General features: G+C 40.5%; 1 long non-coding RNA gene across 7 annotated transcripts; it reads left to right on the plus strand.

Moving 5' to 3' along the window:
• The first annotated feature begins 1,217 nt into the window (after positions 1 to 1,217).
• LOC119328902 lies at positions 1,218 to 7,585 on the plus strand. 7 transcript variants are annotated; one of them, XR_005159214.1, is made up of 10 exons: positions 1,218 to 1,573; positions 1,664 to 1,721; positions 2,699 to 2,829; positions 2,940 to 3,245; positions 3,329 to 3,718; positions 3,931 to 4,036; positions 4,233 to 4,349; positions 4,694 to 4,984; positions 6,465 to 6,576; positions 7,201 to 7,585. It is a non-coding gene; the product is annotated as an uncharacterized LOC119328902 (long non-coding RNA). The 7 variants fall into 7 exon arrangements; XR_005159218.1 differs by lacking the exon at positions 6,465 to 6,576 and having other exon boundaries at positions 4,694 to 4,764; positions 4,918 to 4,984; XR_005159219.1 differs by lacking the exon at positions 7,201 to 7,585 and having other exon boundaries at positions 4,694 to 4,764; positions 4,918 to 4,984; positions 6,465 to 7,112.
• Positions 7,586 to 19,549: the final 11,964 nt, after the last annotated feature.

Genomic DNA, 19,549 nt, shown 5'->3' on the forward strand with positions numbered 1-19,549 from the left:
AGTTCCCTCGGCGGCTAGGGTTCTGCCCGGGTCGCCCGCGGGGTCCTGTTCTCGATTACACTCCATTTGTTTGCCAGTTCCGAGATATATCAGTCTAGCAGGAGATGAACTATACACAAGATCGAGAATTTTTACACCAATATTGATTAACGATGAAACATGGTGAAACATGCACGTTCCTTCACACACCTACGTATTTGGCTTGGCTAGCTAGCTAGCAACAATGGAGCTTGCGTGCACAGGGCAGACGACTGAACGGCCAGTGATTGAGCACACGTACTCGGTACTCACGCCTGCAAGCACTAAAGATTGAACGGCCACTTCGGTAAGTCTCCATCTATCCCACTGCAAAACTATTCGGTTTTCCCTAATCTCTGTTACGTCTGCAATCCTGACGGGGACAAACGCCTCCTCGGCCAAAAAGGTCAGGATAAACCGGGATCAGATAAGACGGGGTGCTAATTTCAGGGATTTGTAGTTTAGGGTTCATTTCAGACTTCCACTACGAAATCAAGGTTTTTTTAGACTTTTCCCATTACCGTATATTTTCTTATTGTGTATTATCTCAGTGGCCAGCTGGTTAATTACCACATAATGACCCTATATTTCCTTTCTCTCCCTTCCCTTTGGCCTTCCTTCTTTATTTCTCATGCAATATCCACGCCTTACTCTTTTCTTTATTTCCGAAGCAGCTCGATGCCTGGCAACCTAAGAACGTATATAAACTGCAAAAAACTAATGTAAAATAGCAAGGTGGGACTATTTAATAATATGTAAACAATTATGAAAAAGCCTCCAACCTGCTCCTTGTCCGTCCCGTGGGCCGCAACACCTGTCTCGGCCCAGCATTCCGTGCCCATCAAGCACCCAACTCCCTCAGCCCGAGTATGCTTGTTTCCTATTCTTTATGTTAAGGAGCCAGACGCCTAAATAGACACATCCATGAGCCTAGCTAGACTGGTTTGCTATGTTGGCATCTTCACGGCAAACCATGGTTTGAATCCCAGTTTTCTTATCCTGACTTTGTTTTTCTATTTTTATTCAAACTAAAAACGTAAAAAGGCGTATTGTGACGGTGAACCCATGGAGTCAATCCGTACTTTATTACTATTAGGGATAGACTAGCCATACATCCAAAACATTAACGTGTGCATCATGAGCGCTCACTGGCTGCATCCACATCGGACAAGCTAAGGACAAAAAAGAAAACAGTCGAAGGAAAAAAAAGAGCGAAGGGTCTCAGCCTCAGGCCCAAAGCCCCCGACCCTCATCCCTCGATTCCTCTCCCTCTCCCTCGTCTGCAGCCGCCGCCGCCGCCACCAGCGTCCTCCCCTGCAGCTGGCGCCCCCCAACCCTTCTCTCCTTCCCTCACCTGCGCCCTCGTCCACCTGGGCCTCGTGGTCGGCCATGGAGGTCTGATCCGACCCATGGATGGATGGGGGCGAAACCCTAGCCCCACACCCACCCATGGATGGATGGGGATGGGGCGACGGCGGCGGCGGCCTTCTCTTGGTGCTTACTGATGTGGTGGTCCTCGATGCCGGCGACGGGTTGCAGCACGTAGACGCCAAAGGTACTTACGCCCTCCATCCTCCTCCACTCCCCTCACCTCATCTTCTTGTTCTGGATTTGTCGATTTGATTTGTGCGGTTGGTTTGTGCAGGTTGCGGGTGTGACGGAGGAGCACCATGGCGGGCGTGCAGGCCATCTTTCCCTACCAAGTGAGCCCAATCCCTTTCTTTCTCCTGGACAGCTCTGAAGAATTGACATTTGTCAAGAACCTGCAACAGAACCAAAAGAATGATATAAGTATATAACTACTTTGGTGATTCCTTTTAAGATGGCAATGGGACATGAGAGAAAGATAACTTGTCATTTGAGATGCCCCTAATTCAATTTTATGTCGTGCTGAGATTTCTCAAACTATTATGTATATCATCTTAGTAATTGAGCTAAACAAACTGCCATGGTATTATCTGCTGGTTGCAAAATGAGAAAAGCAACACATGCATGAAGAATAGTAGTGAATATTACACATTTTACCTCTCATATTTGTTGATCTGACCCTTGGCACCACCCAACGGAGGATGAAGGAAGAGGCCAGCTGCAGCAAAACCATGCTCCACATTCCCTTGCAAAGGAAAAATTCAGAATTGAAGGTGTCCATGCCGGACTGTATGCAGCGTGCGCCTGCGGAACGGAGTTAGTTTTGCTGAGAACTGAACATGGGTCAAATTACAATTAGTATTAGGTTAATCAAGTTGTTTCAATTGGTATTAGCAGTCATGACTCGCTTTTGTCCACTTAGCTGAACACTCCTTGCTTGAATTACACACGTTTCCGAGCTTTTGAGGTTCAATTGCCATGTGGCCATGAATATGAACCAGAAATTGGATATGTGACCAAGAAATAGAGCCACTGTACTTTCTCCAGGCATTCTCTCGTCAACCAGGAAATCACTTTTCTGTACAAGTAAAATACTTTTCAAACTGCGCCAAAAATTAACCATTATCTTTTTCTTGGCCGTCTGTGATGCATGCTTGATCCGGTTAAAAAGAAGATGACAACAAGTGCTTGATGTAGTCTCATCAGTATAACATCTGCCGCAATACTATAGACACATAGTGATCTACTCCAACGACTTGGCAATCCTTTCTATTTCAAGTTCTGGCTCATGTATCTGTGTAATTGGCTGCAGGTTATCACTGCTACCCCACTGTAGTCCCTGGCAAGTACATGTTGCTACCAAGGAAAATATGCTTTCTCATCAATTTTGCAGCATGCATTAGAAAGTTCAAAGTTTATATCCTTGAATAAATTTCTTCATGAGTAAGTGGTGCCTCTTGGTTCATCTACTTTGTAGTTACGACCTTCAGGTGTCTCTCAATTTTAAATTGTGCACTAATCATGTGATCTATCAAAACATATTGGCTACACAGAGGTGCATCAGGATGACCATCCACCATTGTTTCTTCGAAAGCACGCGGCAGAGGCACCCACACCCGCGGTTCAGCAAGATCTACATCTCCAACGACTACACCAAGGACTGGGGCATATACGCCATATGTGCCTCTGTTGAAGCTCAGTTAACTCATATAGGTGTACTGTTTCATATGCTGGCAACCCACACGCTTTGAAACAATCAATTTCTAATGAATCAATACCTGCATTTGCAAATTGTATCCCAGTGTAACATATAGGAAGGAGGACAGAAGACGACTATTTTCAATTACATGCCGGAGAAGGTACCTGCATATTCACACATAATGAGATGAGATTGAGCATTTGCATATATCTTACTTACATGTACTGATGAATGCTGCTGCAGGCTGCCGACAGAGAAGAGACGACAGCAGGAGCAGAGCCTCTCTCCTGCAAGGCCTTAGGCATCTTCTTACAATGCCCATACATATTGCATATTCATATTACTATTTTCCGACAAACTTGCCTTTTCATGGCTGGCTCAAGGTCATTTCGGAAGAAAAATCCTACTAAAATGTTTGTATAGTTGGCAGTCCGGTGATTCCAGCTTATTTGTCTAATTTGATGTAGGAAATGAATTATTTTGAGTTTGAGTTCTCAGTAATGCTTGTTGCCTCCTGTTGTGATTCTAGGTTGAACTTGCCAAGATGCTACTAAATAAGGGCAGGGGCACTTGTTTGAATACTGGTCAGAACCCGGTGTTGATGACGACAAAAAGAAAAGCTTCTTTGACAAGGTGTTTCTTTGGTTTTATCCTTGAAATGTTTCATTATTCTGTTGGATGAATGATGGATCTCATACTTGCCAGGGATATATACTAATAAACTATGAAAAATATATTAGTTACTTTATTGTGACAGGTTTTTATGAAGTCAATGACATTTCATATGCATAAGTGCGTACGAAAATAAAGATTGTTCTTTTCCTACTAAAGTTTTCATTGCGCAGGTTTGCCGACTTAATTCAAGCTATCCTGTTGGACTGACATCATACCAAAAGGCTTTTGGCAGATTCCAAGTCTAGACAAAATCCATACGATGGTTTCACGCCTTCGGTTAGTCTTGTCATGCACCATTTTTTCATGAAATTGTTGGGTTGTTTGAAATGAGCCTTTTTGTGTTGTATGTGATCTAAATATTCAATTCAGAACACCCATTTGCTCTTTTTTCCAACTTTGAACTATTGTGAACTGATATGCCTTACCTATCTGAAAGTAGTACATGGTGTTAATAAATGAACTACATTTTCAGGTTCTCTCGGGGGAAGTATTGTCCTTCGGTGATGACAATTTTGTTTAAGCACACAATGTTGCATTTATTCTTGTAGCTAGTGGGCTTGGCGAAAGACTTGGTTACAAAGGAATTAAGGTACCATGACTTGAGTTCCTAATAGAAAACTTACATCTAAATACTGGTGTCCTTTCTTTCCCTTCATTAGCTGGAATATTGGTTAGGGGAGTAAGAACAAAATATTGTCCAGAGCAAATCCAAATGAGTTTACTGAGTGCTAGCCAGATTATTGCTATTAATGACTATATCAAGAAGTGCTTTATACTTTCGCTTTTATCTCTTTTTGGGTTACAAGCATGCTCACCAAATGTTCATGAAAATCTTAAAGCCAGGGAGTGTACACTCAAGTCTAAAGCATCCTACCAATCTATGCTATCTTTGGATAATAATTTAATTGTGCTTTTGGTCATATATCACTACAGGTTATCATTGGAAAGTCTAAAAGTTGCACAGGAAGATCTCGGCAAATACTTTAAGCCCCAAAGTAACAAAGGTGAGGACCTAAACTGGTGGTAGTGGTACTGGCCTACCTTTCCTTCAGGGAATGACCAGCGGACCTGAAAGATGGTATCGGCAGTTTGATAATTGTAGCCCCAATGGTGCTCTGAGCTCTTTGAACTCAGTCAATGTGGGACCCTTTTGACAGGAAGTATGGGAAATATTTCGTTGTTGCTGCAGTTAACCTATGCTAAAATGCTGGTGTTAATAACCATGTAAGTGTGTATTTCATTTCTTTTTCTGCAAAGTCATTCGTTGTCACTACTGCATGTATTTTATGCTCACTACTGAAATCGATGATGTCCTTCTGAAGCTAATTGAGAAGTTGTCGGTCAATATGTCGCCTAAGCAATTTAAGTTGGAAGTTCTTAAGGATATAGAAAAGGAGGATCAGGGAAACTATGTTAAAGGGTCAAGTTAGGATATTTACTAATTAGCTTGAAAACTCTCAAGGGTCAAGGGAACAATTAACATAGTTTCGTGCTAACTCGATCGACAGATCCTCAGTTCGAATCCCCGAAAGCACACCATTTTTTCGCTCGCTTCAGATTGAACGAGAAAAAAAAGATGGGCCGGCCCAGCACCACGCGGGGATGTGCGCCCGTTTGTTAGAATTGAAGAAACGGGCGCAGCGGGCGCCGGCTTTTAGATGGGGCTTTTTGGGTTTTTGATTTTTGTCTGGTTTTTCCTAGGTCTACAAGAAACTATTTATTTTTTGAAGCATAGCTGTGCCTTTGAAAAAAGAAATATGTACTTTCATAAGAATCACAACTGTATTTCTCGTGATAGCATAGATTTGCTTCCGCGAGAAGCAGAACCCATGCCTCCGCCAGAAGCACAACCTGTGCATGGAAGAAAAGCACAAGTGTGCCTCCACTAGGAGCAAATATGTGCTTGTACGATAAACACAGATATGTTCGATGAGAAAAAAAACACAACCATGAGCTTCTACGAGAAGCACAGTCTTACCACCTCGAAAAATGAATAAGACACGATTTGTGCGTAAAAAACGGTGAAACCACAACTGTGCTTTCGTTTTTTTCTTCTGCCTTTTCTTTCAGTATTCAATGTTTTCCGGTTGTCGATTTTTTTGGGATTTTTTCTTTTCTTTTTTTAAACTAATCTGTAGTAGAACAAAATTGAATTTCATCATCCTAGACAGAACCAAAATCAACTAGATATTGTTGTTTAAAATTTATTAAAAGATCTATTGTTAGGAACCATCCTTTGAAATCAGAATATTTAGACTAATAACACCAAGATGTAGAGAGCAACTTAGCAAAATTATTGTTAGCAAAGAATAATTTTGTACAATGAAAACTCGTGAGGGTCTAGATCCTCTTTTATGGGCGACCATCAGAAAAGGCAGATCCTCTTTTAGTTGACAACTATTAACAAAAGTATTGTTAGGCCACGAACATGAGCAAATTGTTTAAACAATTAAGCTGATTTATAATAATTGTATAACTCAGTCCAAACGCATGCCCCACCTGCAAAAGAAAGATACAGTTGCTGCAGCTAACTGTTGCAACTGCGTCTATAGAAATCAGAGGAAGCTTATTTAATCATCCAATTGACATGTTCAAATTATTGTCAGTGCTAGCCTGCTAGGACCAAATGCACGTGTCAATTCATGCCAATAGCTGTAAATCAAAAGAAAGGAAAAAATAGACTCACCAGCTGCAAATACTCCAGGAATAAAGGCGCAAGCATGGCATTGGGCATGATTTATGTAGTACAACGATTGGGTGAGAGGGTTTAATTTTCATATTTCTTTCAGACAAACAGATGGAGATTACATGGTGATGTACGTATATGACAAACCTTTATTTTCTGTAAAGTGGTAGTGCAGATGACCAATGTAGTGTGAATTCCACTTCTGCAGATATCTTGTTGATGGCACTATTTTCTGTCACTATAAAAACATCGTTGTATACTATTGTTACACATGATTTCATAGTTTGCCAAGCATCATAGAATTTGTGGTTGAGTACTTATATCCAAAATCATCGTGTACTGAAGTTAATTTATGCATTGTTATTGGAGTTGCCTTAATGTTTCCCGTGCTATCAAGATCTACCTATGCTCTGTTTTTAACCATCTAAAATCATGAATAACCTGAGCCATTATCGTCTATCGAATCGCTTATGTAACCTCTAATACTGTAGCTAGTTGCTTCACATGCGCCTGTTAATATCTACAATCTATGATGTCATTGCTTTTCTCTTCGAGCCGATCTGTTGTCTGAATGTGTTACATTTGTATTGCTTTCTCTTATAGTTCCAGTCAGGAACTTGCACATACACATATTCTTGTCCTTTCAGTTTGATTTATAAGAATGCATGGTATAATGTGACTGTTTTATCTAGATGTGTTGCATTTGACCATAGATACTGATGTGATAAATAACTATTAAAGATGTAACTTTTAGGTGTGGGGCTTCCTTGGCCAACAACAGCTTGAGGTGGCATGGGAATGGATCCTGTCATCATCCTTGGTGGACTCCCAATAAAACCAGGAATGACAAGGGATGATCTGTTCAACGAAAATGCTAGGATTGTTTGCTCAATCTGTGAAGGCGTTGCCAAGAGTGTCCTAATGCAATTGTGAGTTTGATCAGCAACCCTGTGAACTCAACCATCCCCATTGCTGCGCAGGTTTTCAAGAGAGCTGGAACTTATTATCCCAAGCGTCTCCTTGGAGTGACAACATTTGATGTGGCGAGGCCTAACACTTTTATATTACTTTTGGGACTAACCTATTAACCGGAGGCCCAACCCAGATTTGCTGTTTTATGCCTATTTCGGTGTTTTGAAGAAAAGGAATATCAGACGGAGTCGAAACGGAACGAAATCAACTAGAGAAGTTATTTTTGGAACGAAAGCCACCCGATGGACTTGGACCCCACGTTAGGGAAGGAAGGAGGAGCTCACGAGGGTAGGGGGTGTGCCCCCTGCCTCGTGGGGCCCTCGTGGCTCCCCTGACGTGCTTCTTCCGCCTATATAACTCCACGTAACCTAAAACTTTCAAAACAGAGAATAGATCGGGAGTTCCGCCGCCAGAAGCCTCCGTAGCCACCGAAAACCAATCTAGACCCGTTCCGGCACCCTGCCGGAGAGGGGAATCCTTCTCCGGTGGCCATCTTCATCATCTCGGTGCTCTCCATGACGAGGAGGGAGTAGTTCTCCCTCGGGGCTGAGGGTATGTACCAGTAGCTATGTGCTTTGCTATTATATTTGGATCCTATGATGTTTCTTCCCCCCTCTACTCTCTTGTAATGAATTGAGTTTCCCATTTGAAGTAATCTTATCGGATTGAGTCTTTAAAGATTTGAGAACACTTGATGTATGTCTTGCCGTGGATATCTGTGGTGACAATGGGATATCACGTGTTTCACTTGATGTATGTTTTGGTGATCAACTTGCGGGTTTCGCCCATGAACCTATGCATAGGGGTTGGCACACGTTTTCGTCGTGATTCTCCGGTAGAAACTTTGGGGCACTCTTTGAGGTCCTTTGCGTTGGTTGAATAGATGAATCTGAGATTGTGTGATGCATATCGTATAATCATACCCACGGATACTTGAGGTGACATCGGAGTATCTAGGTGACATTAGGGTTTTGGTTGATTTGTGTCTTAAGGTGTTATTCTAGTACGAACTTTAGGGCTGTTTGTGACACTTATAGGAATAGCCCAACGGATTGATTGGAAAGAATAACTTTGAGGTGGTTTCGTACCCTACCATAATCTCTTCGTTCGTTCTCCGCTATTAGTGACTTTGGAGTGACTCTTTGTTGCATGTTGAGAGATAGTTTTATGATCCAATTATGTTAGTGTTGTTGAGAGGACTTACACTAGTGAAAGTATGAACCCTAGACCCTATTTCCTACCATTGCAATACCGTTTACGCTCACTTTTATCACTTGCTACCTTGCTGTTTTTATTATTTCAGATTACAAATACCTTTATCTACTATCCATATACCACTTGTATCACCATCTCTTCGCCGAACTAGTGCACCTATACAATTTACCATTGTATTGGGTGTGTTGGGGACACAAGAGACTCTTTGTTATTTGGTTGCAGGGTTGCTTGAGAGAGACCATCTTCATCCTACACCTCCTACGGATTGATAAACCTTAGGTCATTCACTTGAGGGAAATTTGCTACTGTCCTACAAACCTCTGCACTTGGAGGCCCAACGACGTCTACAAGAAGAAGGTTGTGTAGTAGACATCAAGCTATTTTCTAGCGCCGTTGCCGGGGAGGTGAGTGCTTGAAGGTATATCTTTAGATCTTGCAATCGAGTCTTTTATTTTCTTGTTTTATCACTAGTTTAGTTTATAAAATAAAATTACAAAAAAATGGAATTGAGTTTGTCTCATACGCTTCACCTTTTTAATATCTTTCGTGAGTATGATGGAAAGGATAATTGTGCTCAAGTGCTAGAAGAAGAAATCTATAAAATGTTTGGCACTATATATTTGAATGATGAGTATGATTGCAATGTTGTTAGTACGAATTCTTTGAATATCCATGATGCTAATGATGATTGCACTAGTTATGATGAAAATGTCTCCTATAAACATGTCAATTTTTGTGGAGTAGACTGGGTTTGCAAGTACACATCAAATAGGGAAGATAGATATTGCAAGAGGCATAAGTACTTAGAAACCAAATTGTTGCAAGAAGAGCTAGATGAATGTGCTGAAAATTTAAGATATCTTACCCATACTTGCGAACTTCGCAATGAACATGGTCATTTAAATATCAAATGCAAATTGTTTCATGACCGTATCGTGTCCAAAAATTGCGATGACTTGATTTCCCTTGCACATCATAATGAACTTAGTTTGCTTTTGGGTTATGAAGAAATTAAACGTAGAATTAAGGATATTCCAAAATTTTCCCTTGATAAAGTTCTTCGTTTTGATCTAGAGAAAATTTATATGTATTGTGCGGTGAATTGCATTGAAAACCCTTATATTGCCAATTACATAAAGAAAAGAAAACAAATAGAGGATGAAGAGAATACTAATGAAAGGGAAGAGACTTCCCAATATCCTCCTATTATTTCTTATGATGAATCAGGTAACGAGGAGGAGCCTCCTATTCAACCAATCTCATTAATAAGGAGCTCCAAAAAGAGGATTGAACCCACACATGATGTGGTGAAGAAGAAGAAAAGAAAAAGGAAGAGAGGTAAAAAGATATCTCTCCCAAATAATGCTGCTCCTATTACTATTGTGCCTCATGAAAATATAATTGTGGAAGATAATGATACTTCTTATGATCTTAAAAATCTTTTTGGCACTTGCTTGGAAGAATATGATAATTGCTATACTATTGGTGCTATCCATACTATTAATGATGAGAGTGATTATGCTTATAATATGAAAAGGCCCAAGCTTGGGGATGCTATGTTTGATGAATATGATGTTTTTGAGAATATATTTGCTGCAATTAATGTTTGTCCCAAGCTTGGGGAAGCTATGATTAATGAAGATGATATTTTTAGTCTCCCAAGTTCTGGTATGCAAGTTTATAATGATGATAGCATGCCTCCTACTTATGATGATTATTGTGATGATACTTATGCTATAAAAAGTAGTGATTATATTTATAAAACTTGTCATGGTTATGATTACCCCTTCTCTGAACATTACTCTTTTAATGTGGAAACAATTTATAGTATTCAAGTTTCCTATGATACTCCCACTATTCCGAATAAGAAGAATTTTGCTTATGTGGAGAGTAATAAATTTTCTATGCTTGTAGATCATGAAAAGAATGCTTTAGGTACTGGTTATATTGTTAAATTCATTCATGATGCTACTGAAAATTATTATGAGGGAGGAATATATGCTTGTAGGAATTGCAATAATATCAAGTTTCCTCTCTATGTGCTTAAAGTTTTGAAGTTACGCTTGTTTTGCCTTCCTATGCTAGTTGATTATTGCTCCCATAAGTTGTTTGTTCACAAGATACCTATGCATAGGAAGTGGGTTAGACTTAAATTTTTTAGTCATATTCTTCATGATGTTCTCTTTATGTTTCAATTCTTATCCTTTATGTGAGCATCATTGAAATCATCATGCCTAGCTAGGGGCGTTAAAAGATAGCGCTTGTTGGGAGGCAACCCAATTTTATTTTTGTCCCTTGCTTTTTGTTCCTGTTTAGTAATAAATAATTCATATAGACTCTATTTAGATGTGGTTTTATGTGCTTAATTAGTGTTTGTGCCAAGTATAACCTTTGGGAAGACTTTGGGAAAGTCTTGTTGATCATGCTGTAAAAAACAGAAACTTTAGCGCTCACGAGAATTGCTGTTACTTTTATTTGGAGAGTGATATTTAGTTAATTATTTTTGAAGATGATTAATAAATAAATTCCTCAGCTCCAGCAATTTATTTTAGAATTTTATGAGTTCCATAAGTATATGTTTGATCCAGATTACTACAGACTGTTATGTTTTTGACAGATTCTGTTTTTCATATGTTGTTTACTTATTTTGATGAATTTATGGCTAGTAAAATAGTTTATAAACCATAGAGAAGTTGGAATACAGTAGGTTTAACACCAATATAAATAAAGAATGAGTTCATTACAGTACCTTGAAGTGGTGATTTATTTTCTTATACTAACGGAGCTTACGAGTTTTCTGTTAAGTTTTGTGTTGTGAAGTTTTCAAGTTTTGGGTAAGGATTCGATGGACTATGGAATAAGGAGTGGCAAGAGCCTAAGCTTGGGGATGCCCAAGGCATCCCAAGGTAATATTCAAGGATATCCAAGAGCCAAAGCTTGGGGATGCCCCGGAAGGCATCCCCTCTTTCGTCTTCGTTCATCGGTAACTTTACTTGGAGCTATATTTTTATTCGCCACATGATATGTGTTTTGCTTGGAGCGTCAATTTATTTTGTTAGGATTTGCTTGCTGTTGTTTATAATAATGTTTTGCATCTTTTATTTCAATAAAAGTGGCATTGATATCCTTTACTATGCCTATTTTAGAAGTCCACATGTTGCTGTTTGAAAATAGAAAGTTTACCGCTGTTGCAATAATTCCCTAGAAAAGTCAAAATGTGATAAAATGTTGAAACCTTTTGCATATTAAGCTCTGATAAATTTACTACAATGGGAAGTATGGATGTTGCAGCATTCTTTACAGACTATCCTGTTTAGGCAGATTGTTGTTATGTTTGCATTGTTTGCATATGTTTGCTTCTTTAATGATTCTATTTGAGGATAGGACTATTAAATATGCAGAGGAATTTATTATGCAATGTTGAATAATAATTTTAGTGGTTTGCTATAGTAGAGCATGATAAGGTTTTTGCAATGGTCTATACTAACTTATCTCACGAGTCCTTGTTGAGTTTTGTGTGGATGAAGCTTTTGAGATTTAGGGAGACCGTGATATGAGAGGAATTAAGGAGACACAAAAGCTCAAGCTTGGGGATGCCCAAGGCACCCCAAGATAATATTTCAAGAAGTCTCAAGCATCTAAGCTTGGGGATGCCCCGGTTGACATCCCACCTTTCTTCTTCAACAATTATCGGTTAGTATCGGTTGATCCTAAGTTTTTGCTTCTTCACATGATGTTTGCTATTCTTAGATGTCATTTTCTTTTGCTTTGCTTGCTGTTTGAATAAAATACCAAGATCTGAAATTCTTAAATGTTAGAGAGTCTTCACATAGTTGCATAATTATTTGACTACTCATTGATCTTCACTTATATCTTTCAGAGTAGTTTGTTGTTGCTCTAGTGCTTCACTTATATCCTTTTAGAGCATGGTGGTAGTTTTATTTTGAAGAAATAGATGAACTCTCATGCTTCACTTATATTATTTTGAGAGTCTTAAATAGCATGGTAATTTGCTTAAAATCCTAATATGCTAGGTATACAAGATTAATAATAAAATTCTCTTATGAGTGTGTTGAATACTAAGAGAAGTTTGATACTTGATGATTGTTTTGAGATATGAGGATGGTAATATTAGAGTCATGCTAGTTGAGTAGTTGTGAATTTGAGAAATACTTGTGTTGAAGTTTGTGATTCCCGTAGCATGCACGTATGGTGAACCGTTATGTGATGAAGTCGGAGCATGATTTATTTATTGATTGTCCTCCTTATGAGTGGCGGTTGGGGACGAGCGATGGTCTTTTCCTACCAATCTATCCCCCTAGGAGCATGCGCGTAGTACTTTGATTCAATAACTAATAGATTTTTGCAATATTGAGTTCTTTATGACTAATGTTGAGTCCATGGATTATACGCACTCTCACCCTTCCACCTTTGCTAGCCTCTCTAATACCGCGCACCTTTCGCCGGTATCATACACCCACCATATACCTTCCTCAAAACAGCCACCATACCTACCTATTATGGCATTGCCATAGCCATTCCGAGATATATTGCCATGCAACTTTCTACTGTTCATAATTCTTTCATACATGTCACTCATGCATCATTGCACATCCCGGTACACCGCCGGAGGCATTCATATAGAGTCATATCTTGTTCTAAGTATCGAGTTGTAATTCTTGAGTTGTAAGTAAATAAAAGTGTGATGATTATCATTATTAGAGCATTATCCCAGTGAGGAAAGAATGATTGAGACTATGATTCCCCCACAAGTCGGGATGAGACTCCGGACGAAAATAAATAAATAAACAAAAAAGGCCATAAAAAAAAGAAGGCCCAAAAAAAGGAGAAAGGCCATAAAAAAGAGAAGGCCCCAAAAAAGAGAAAGGCCATAAAAAAAGAAAAGACCCAAAAAATGAGAGAAAAAGAGAGAAGGGGCAATGCTACTATCCTTTTACCACACTTGTGCTTCAAAGTAGCACCATGATCTTCATGATAGAGAGTCTCCTATGCTGTCACTTTCATATACTAGTGGTAATCTTTCATTATAGAACTTGGCTTGTATATTCCAATGATGGGCTTCCTCAAAATGCCCTAGGTCTTCATGAGCAAGCAAGTTGGATGCACACCCACCTAGTTTCTTTTGTTGAGCTTTCATATACTTATAGCTCTAGTGCATCCGTTGCATGGCAATCCCTACTCACTCACATTGATATCTATTGATGGGCATCTCCATAGCCCGTTGGTACGCCTAGTTGATGTGAGACTATCTTCTCCTTTTTGTCTTCTCCACAACCACCATTCTATTCCACCTATAGTGCTATGTCCATGGCTCACGCTCATGTATTGCGTGAACATTGAAAAAGTTTGAGAACATTAAAAGTATGAAACAATTGCTTGTCTTGTCATCGGGGTTGTGCGTGATTTAAATATTTTGTGTGGTGAAGATAGAGCATAGCCAGACTATATGATTTTGTAGGGATAACCTTCTTTGGCCATGTTATTTTGAGAAGACATAATTGCTTTGTTAGTATGCTTGAAGTATTATTATTTTTATGTCAATATGAACTTTTGTCTTGAATCTTATGGATCTGAATATTCATGCCACAATTAAGAAGAATTACATTGAAATTATGCCAAGTAGCACTCCGCATCAAAAATTCTCTTTTTATCATTTACCTACTCGAGGACGAGCAGGAATTAAGCTTGGGGATGCTTGATACGTCTCCAACGTATCTACAATTTTTGATTGCTCCATGCTATATTATCTACTGTTTTGGGCAATATTGGGCTTTATTATCCATTTTTATATTACTTTTGGGACTAACCTATTAACCGGAGGCCCAACCCAGATTTGCTGTTTTATGCCTATTTCGGTGTTTTGAAGAAAAGGAATATCAGACGGAGTCGAAACGGAACGAAATCAACTAGAGAAGTTATTTTTGGAACGAAAGCCACCCGATGGACTTGGACCCCACGCCAGGGAAGGAAGGAGGAGCTCACGAGGGTAGGGGCGCGCCCACCCCCCTGGGGCGCGCCCCCTGCCTCGTGGGGCCCTCGTGGCTCCCCTGACGTGCTTCTTCCGCCTATATAACTCCACGTAACCTAAAACTTCCAAAACAGAGAATAGATCGGGAGTTCCGCCGCCAGAAGCCTTCATAGCCACCGAAAACCAATCTAGACCCGTTCCGGCACCCTGCCGGAGAGGGGAATCCTTCTCTGGTGGCCATCTTTATCATTCGGTGCTCTCCATGACGAGGAGGGAGTAGTTCTCCCTCGGGGCTGAGGGTATGTACCAGTAGCTATGTGTTTGATCTCTCTCTCTCTCTCTCTTGTGTTCTTGAGGTGATACGATCTTGATGTATCGCGAGCTTTGCTATTATATTTGGATCCTATGATGTTTCTTCCCCCTCTACTCTCTTGTAATGAATTGAGTTTCCCCTTTGAAGTAATCTTATCGGATTGAGTCTTTAAAGATTTGAGAACACTTGATGTATGTCTTGCCATGGATATCTGTGGTGACAATGGGATATCACGTGATTCACTTGATGTATGTTTTGGTGATCAACTTGCGGGTTCCGCCCATGAACCTATGCATAGGGGTTGGCACACGTTTTCGTCGTGATTCTCCGGTAGAAACTTTGGGGCACTCCTTGAGGTCCTTTGCGTTGGTTGAATAGATGAATCTGAGATTGTGTGATGCATATCGTATAATCATACCCACGGATACTTGAGGTGACATTAGGGTTTTGGTTGATTTGTGTCTTAAGGTGTTATTCTAGTACGAACTCTAGGGCTGTTTGTGACACTTATAGGAATAGCCCAACGGATTGATTGGAAAGAATAACTTTGAGGTGGTTTCGTACCCTAGCATAATCTTTTCGTTCATTCTCCGCTATTAGTGACTTTGGAGTGACTTTTTGTTGCATGTTGAGGGATAGTTTTATGATCCAATTATGTTAGTATTGTTGAGAGGACTTACACTAGTGAAAGTATGAACCCTAGGCCCTATTTCCTACCATTGCAATACCGTTTACACTCACTTTTAGCACTTTCTACCTTGCTGTTTTTATTATTTCAGATTACAAATACCTTTATCTACTATCCATATACCACTTGTATCACCATCTCTTCGCCAAACTAGTGCACCTATACAATTTACCATTGTATTGGGTGTGTTGGGGACACAAGAGACTCTTTGTTATTTGGTTGCGGGGTTGCTTGAGAGAGACCATCTTCATCCTACACCTCCTACGGATTGATAAACCTTAGGTCATCCACTTGAGGGAAATTTGCTACTGTCCTACAAACCTCTGCACTTGGAGGCCCAACAACATCTACAAGAAGAAGGTTGTGTAGTAGACATCAGTCATACTCAATGTAAACTAACAGTAATGAATGCAAATAACAGCGGTGCTCTCCAACTGGTGCTGTTTAATAAGAGGATGATGACTCAGCATAAAAGTAAATAGATAGGCCCTTCGTAGAGAGAAGCAGGGATTTGTAGAGGTGCCAGAGCTTGGTTTTGAAATAGATATGAATAATATTTTGAGCGGTATACTTTCATTGTCAACATAACAACCAAGAGATGGCGATATCTTCCATGCTACACACATTATAGGCGGTTCCCAAACAGAATGGTAAAGTTTATACTCCCCCTCCACCAACAAGCATCAATCCATGGCTTGCTCGAAACAACAAGTGCCTCCAACTAACAAGAGTCCCGAGGGAGTTTTGTTTGCAGTTATTTTGATTTGATTTGCATAAAGCATGGGGCTGGGCATCCCGGCGACCAGCCATTTTCTCGTGAGTGAGGAGCGGAGTCCACTCCTCTTGAAAATAACCCGCCTAACATGGAAGATACAAACAACCCTAGTTGATACATGAGCTATTTGTAGCGACCCGATCTCAGATGGTCAAGTCTCTGTGCTTCAGTGTCATCCCTGGATTGGTAATGCTGACACACACAGTACTCGAAGGATTTATAACAGAGTAGAATCACACACTTATTACATCGAAAAGTCTCAAGAGAGAACTTATTACAATAATATGGCTTAAGGCCATCTAATGCGATAACAGCGGAAGGCTTGGAAGATAAAGTGAGTCCATCAACTCCAACGACATAGTTGAGCTGCACGGCAATGACCTAACGAACCTTACTCCTCGTCTGAAAAGTCTGCAACATAATACGTTGCAACCCAAAAACGGGCCAGCACATGGAATATGCTGGCAAAGTAACACAGTAGAGCAAGAACAGAGTAATGCTATCACTACATGCATATTTGGCTGGTGGAAAGCTCTATGGTTATAGTTTTTGTGAAAAGCCAATTTTCCTTACAACAAAGGAATAGATTTTAATTTAACTATCATGGTGGTTGAACAATATTGAGAAGGTAACCCAACTCAATCCCAAATTAAAGTAGTTAACAACCCAACAATATTAATTAAAAGTGATGAGATACATATGATAACCCAAGTACTAGATACTCAAATTTGTCCATAACCGGGGACACGGCTAACCATGATTAGATTGTACACTCTGCAGAGGTTTGCGCACTTTTCCCCACAAGACCCGATCGCCTCCGTTGGATTTCTCGCACTACATGGTGTTTGAGAAACGGATGACCGAGACACAGTCTTTCAGAAACATTAACTCTTTACTCCGGGTAGACCATACCAAACCCACTACCTGCTGATCTACCTCTTCAAGAGCTTCACGTAACTTACTCAACTATGCTAGAGCCCATAATAGCTTGTGGCTGCACACAGAAGTTTCTAGCATGAATCATCTTAGTTCCCTTTGAGCCCGGGTGGCGGTCCATAGGAAGATCACACGGGTACCCCGTGATTTCAAAAAAAAACCAGACAACACTGGGTTCCCCAGGTGCCTCAATCCACCCAGATGTTAATTTAAGTTGCCACCTTAAGTTGAACCATTAATTAACAATCTCACATCTGTCATGGACTTCACTCAAACCCAAACCACGTCTACGAGCATAGCATAGCATAGCAATATAAACAACGCGTAGAAGTAACTCCCAAGGGTTTGATAGTAACAGGGCAATAGGTTCTACCTCAGCAACTACTTCCCAACCCACAAGTTAATGACATCCTAATCATGCAATGTTTGAGGATTGTAACTAATGCATAAAAACTAGGTATGAAAAGAGTATGATCAATGTGTTACTTGCCTTGCTGACGATCCACGAAACCTAGAGACTCGTAGTAACACGCTTCGCACTCAGGGTGTTCTATCGCAAACAAACAATAACATACATAAGAAACAAGCAAAAAATGCACAAGTAAAACTCAAATAAGAGAGGTTGACCAGAAAGTTCAACTTAAGAACTCCGGTATGCAAAAAGAATCAAATCGATCGGAGCAACGAAACTCAAACGGTGAAAGAAACAAGATCCGTTTACTAATCTGGACTTAGGTCAAATTTTACAGTAGCAAAAACTTGTGCAAGTTGGTTAAACAGAAAGAGGGTCTCGAGACGAAGATTTAGGCGCTTGAATCGCCTGATTCCGACTAACGAGCGAAAAGTTAAACAGAAACTAAGATCGGACCAGAAATCGCGATCGAAAATAATCACAGATTAATCCGATAAAAAGAAAACTGACGAACAGACTAACGGATGAGCGTTCGTTAACTGTGACTAACCGGCAAAAACTGTCCATTAAAACGAACGTACGGACGAACGTCTGCTAAATAGAAGAACCAAGAAAACCGGCGAACCGATCTAAGAAAAAAAACGAACTAGGGTTTCTAAAAAAACAAATGGTTTTTTAAAAAACCAGCAGCTCGGGTCCGGCGTGGTACCTCCGGCGAGGGGCTCCGGTGAGGCGGGGTTTGGGCGGCGGCTCGCGGGGCGGCGGGGCTCGGCGGCGGTAGGGCTCGGCGGCGGCAGGCGGCGCGGGCGGCGATGGTGGTGGTGTGGTGGTGGGGGGGCCCAGGGTGGCGCGTATATATAGGAGGGAGTGGGCGGCGGCTTGGGGGAGGGGGCAAGGCACGGCGGAGGAGTTCAGCTCGGACTCTCGTCCGAGTCGGCAGCGGCGGCGCTCACGCACGGAAGGCGTTGGCGGCGATTAGGCCGGCGGCCCGACTGGGTTTCGGCCCAGTCGGCACGGGGAGTTTTTTTAAATAATTCCGCCGAACAGAAAAAAAAATCCTAGAAAATAAATAAAAATCTAAAAATGCCAAAACAAAATTTCACCGTGTAAATAAAATATTTAGAACAAGATGAACATTTTCTTGGCCCTAAAATGCAATTTGGAAAAACGTGCAATTTTTCTAATTGCAAATAAAATCCAAATAAATGATTTTAATATTTTTCCTCCAATATTTCAATTATTTTGGAGAAGTCATATTATCTCCTCTCATTTATTTTAAAATGAAATATTTTTCAGAGAGAAAAATTATTAAAATCAAAATCCTCGTTTCATTATTTGATAAAAAACAAATATGAAAACTGGGAAATCCCCAACTCTCTCCGAGGGTCCTTGAGTTGCTTAGGATTTCAAGGATTGCGGAACGAAGATGCAATAAAATATGATATGCATGAATGACCTTTGTATAACATTCCAAATTGAAAATTTGGGATGTTACAAACCTACCCCCCTTAAGATGAATCTCGCCCTCGAGATTCGGGTTGGCTAGGAAAATAGGTGTGGGTGGTGTTTGTGGAGATCATCCTCTCGTTCCCAGGTGGATTCATCCTCGGTATGGTGGCTCCACTGAACTTTACAAAACTTGATAACCTTGCTGCGGGTGACTCGGCTGGCAAACTCAAGAATCTTAACTGGCTTCTCCTCATAAGTCAAATCACTGTCCAAATGAATCGCCTCCAAGGGTACTGTATCTCTTAACGGCATATCGGCCATCTCAGCATGACACTTCTTCAACTGTGAAACGTG

This window comes from Triticum dicoccoides, chromosome 7A (assembly GCF_002162155.2).
Source record: "Triticum dicoccoides isolate Atlit2015 ecotype Zavitan chromosome 7A, WEW_v2.0, whole genome shotgun sequence".
NCBI classification, from domain to species: domain Eukaryota; kingdom Viridiplantae; phylum Streptophyta; class Magnoliopsida; order Poales; family Poaceae; genus Triticum; species Triticum dicoccoides.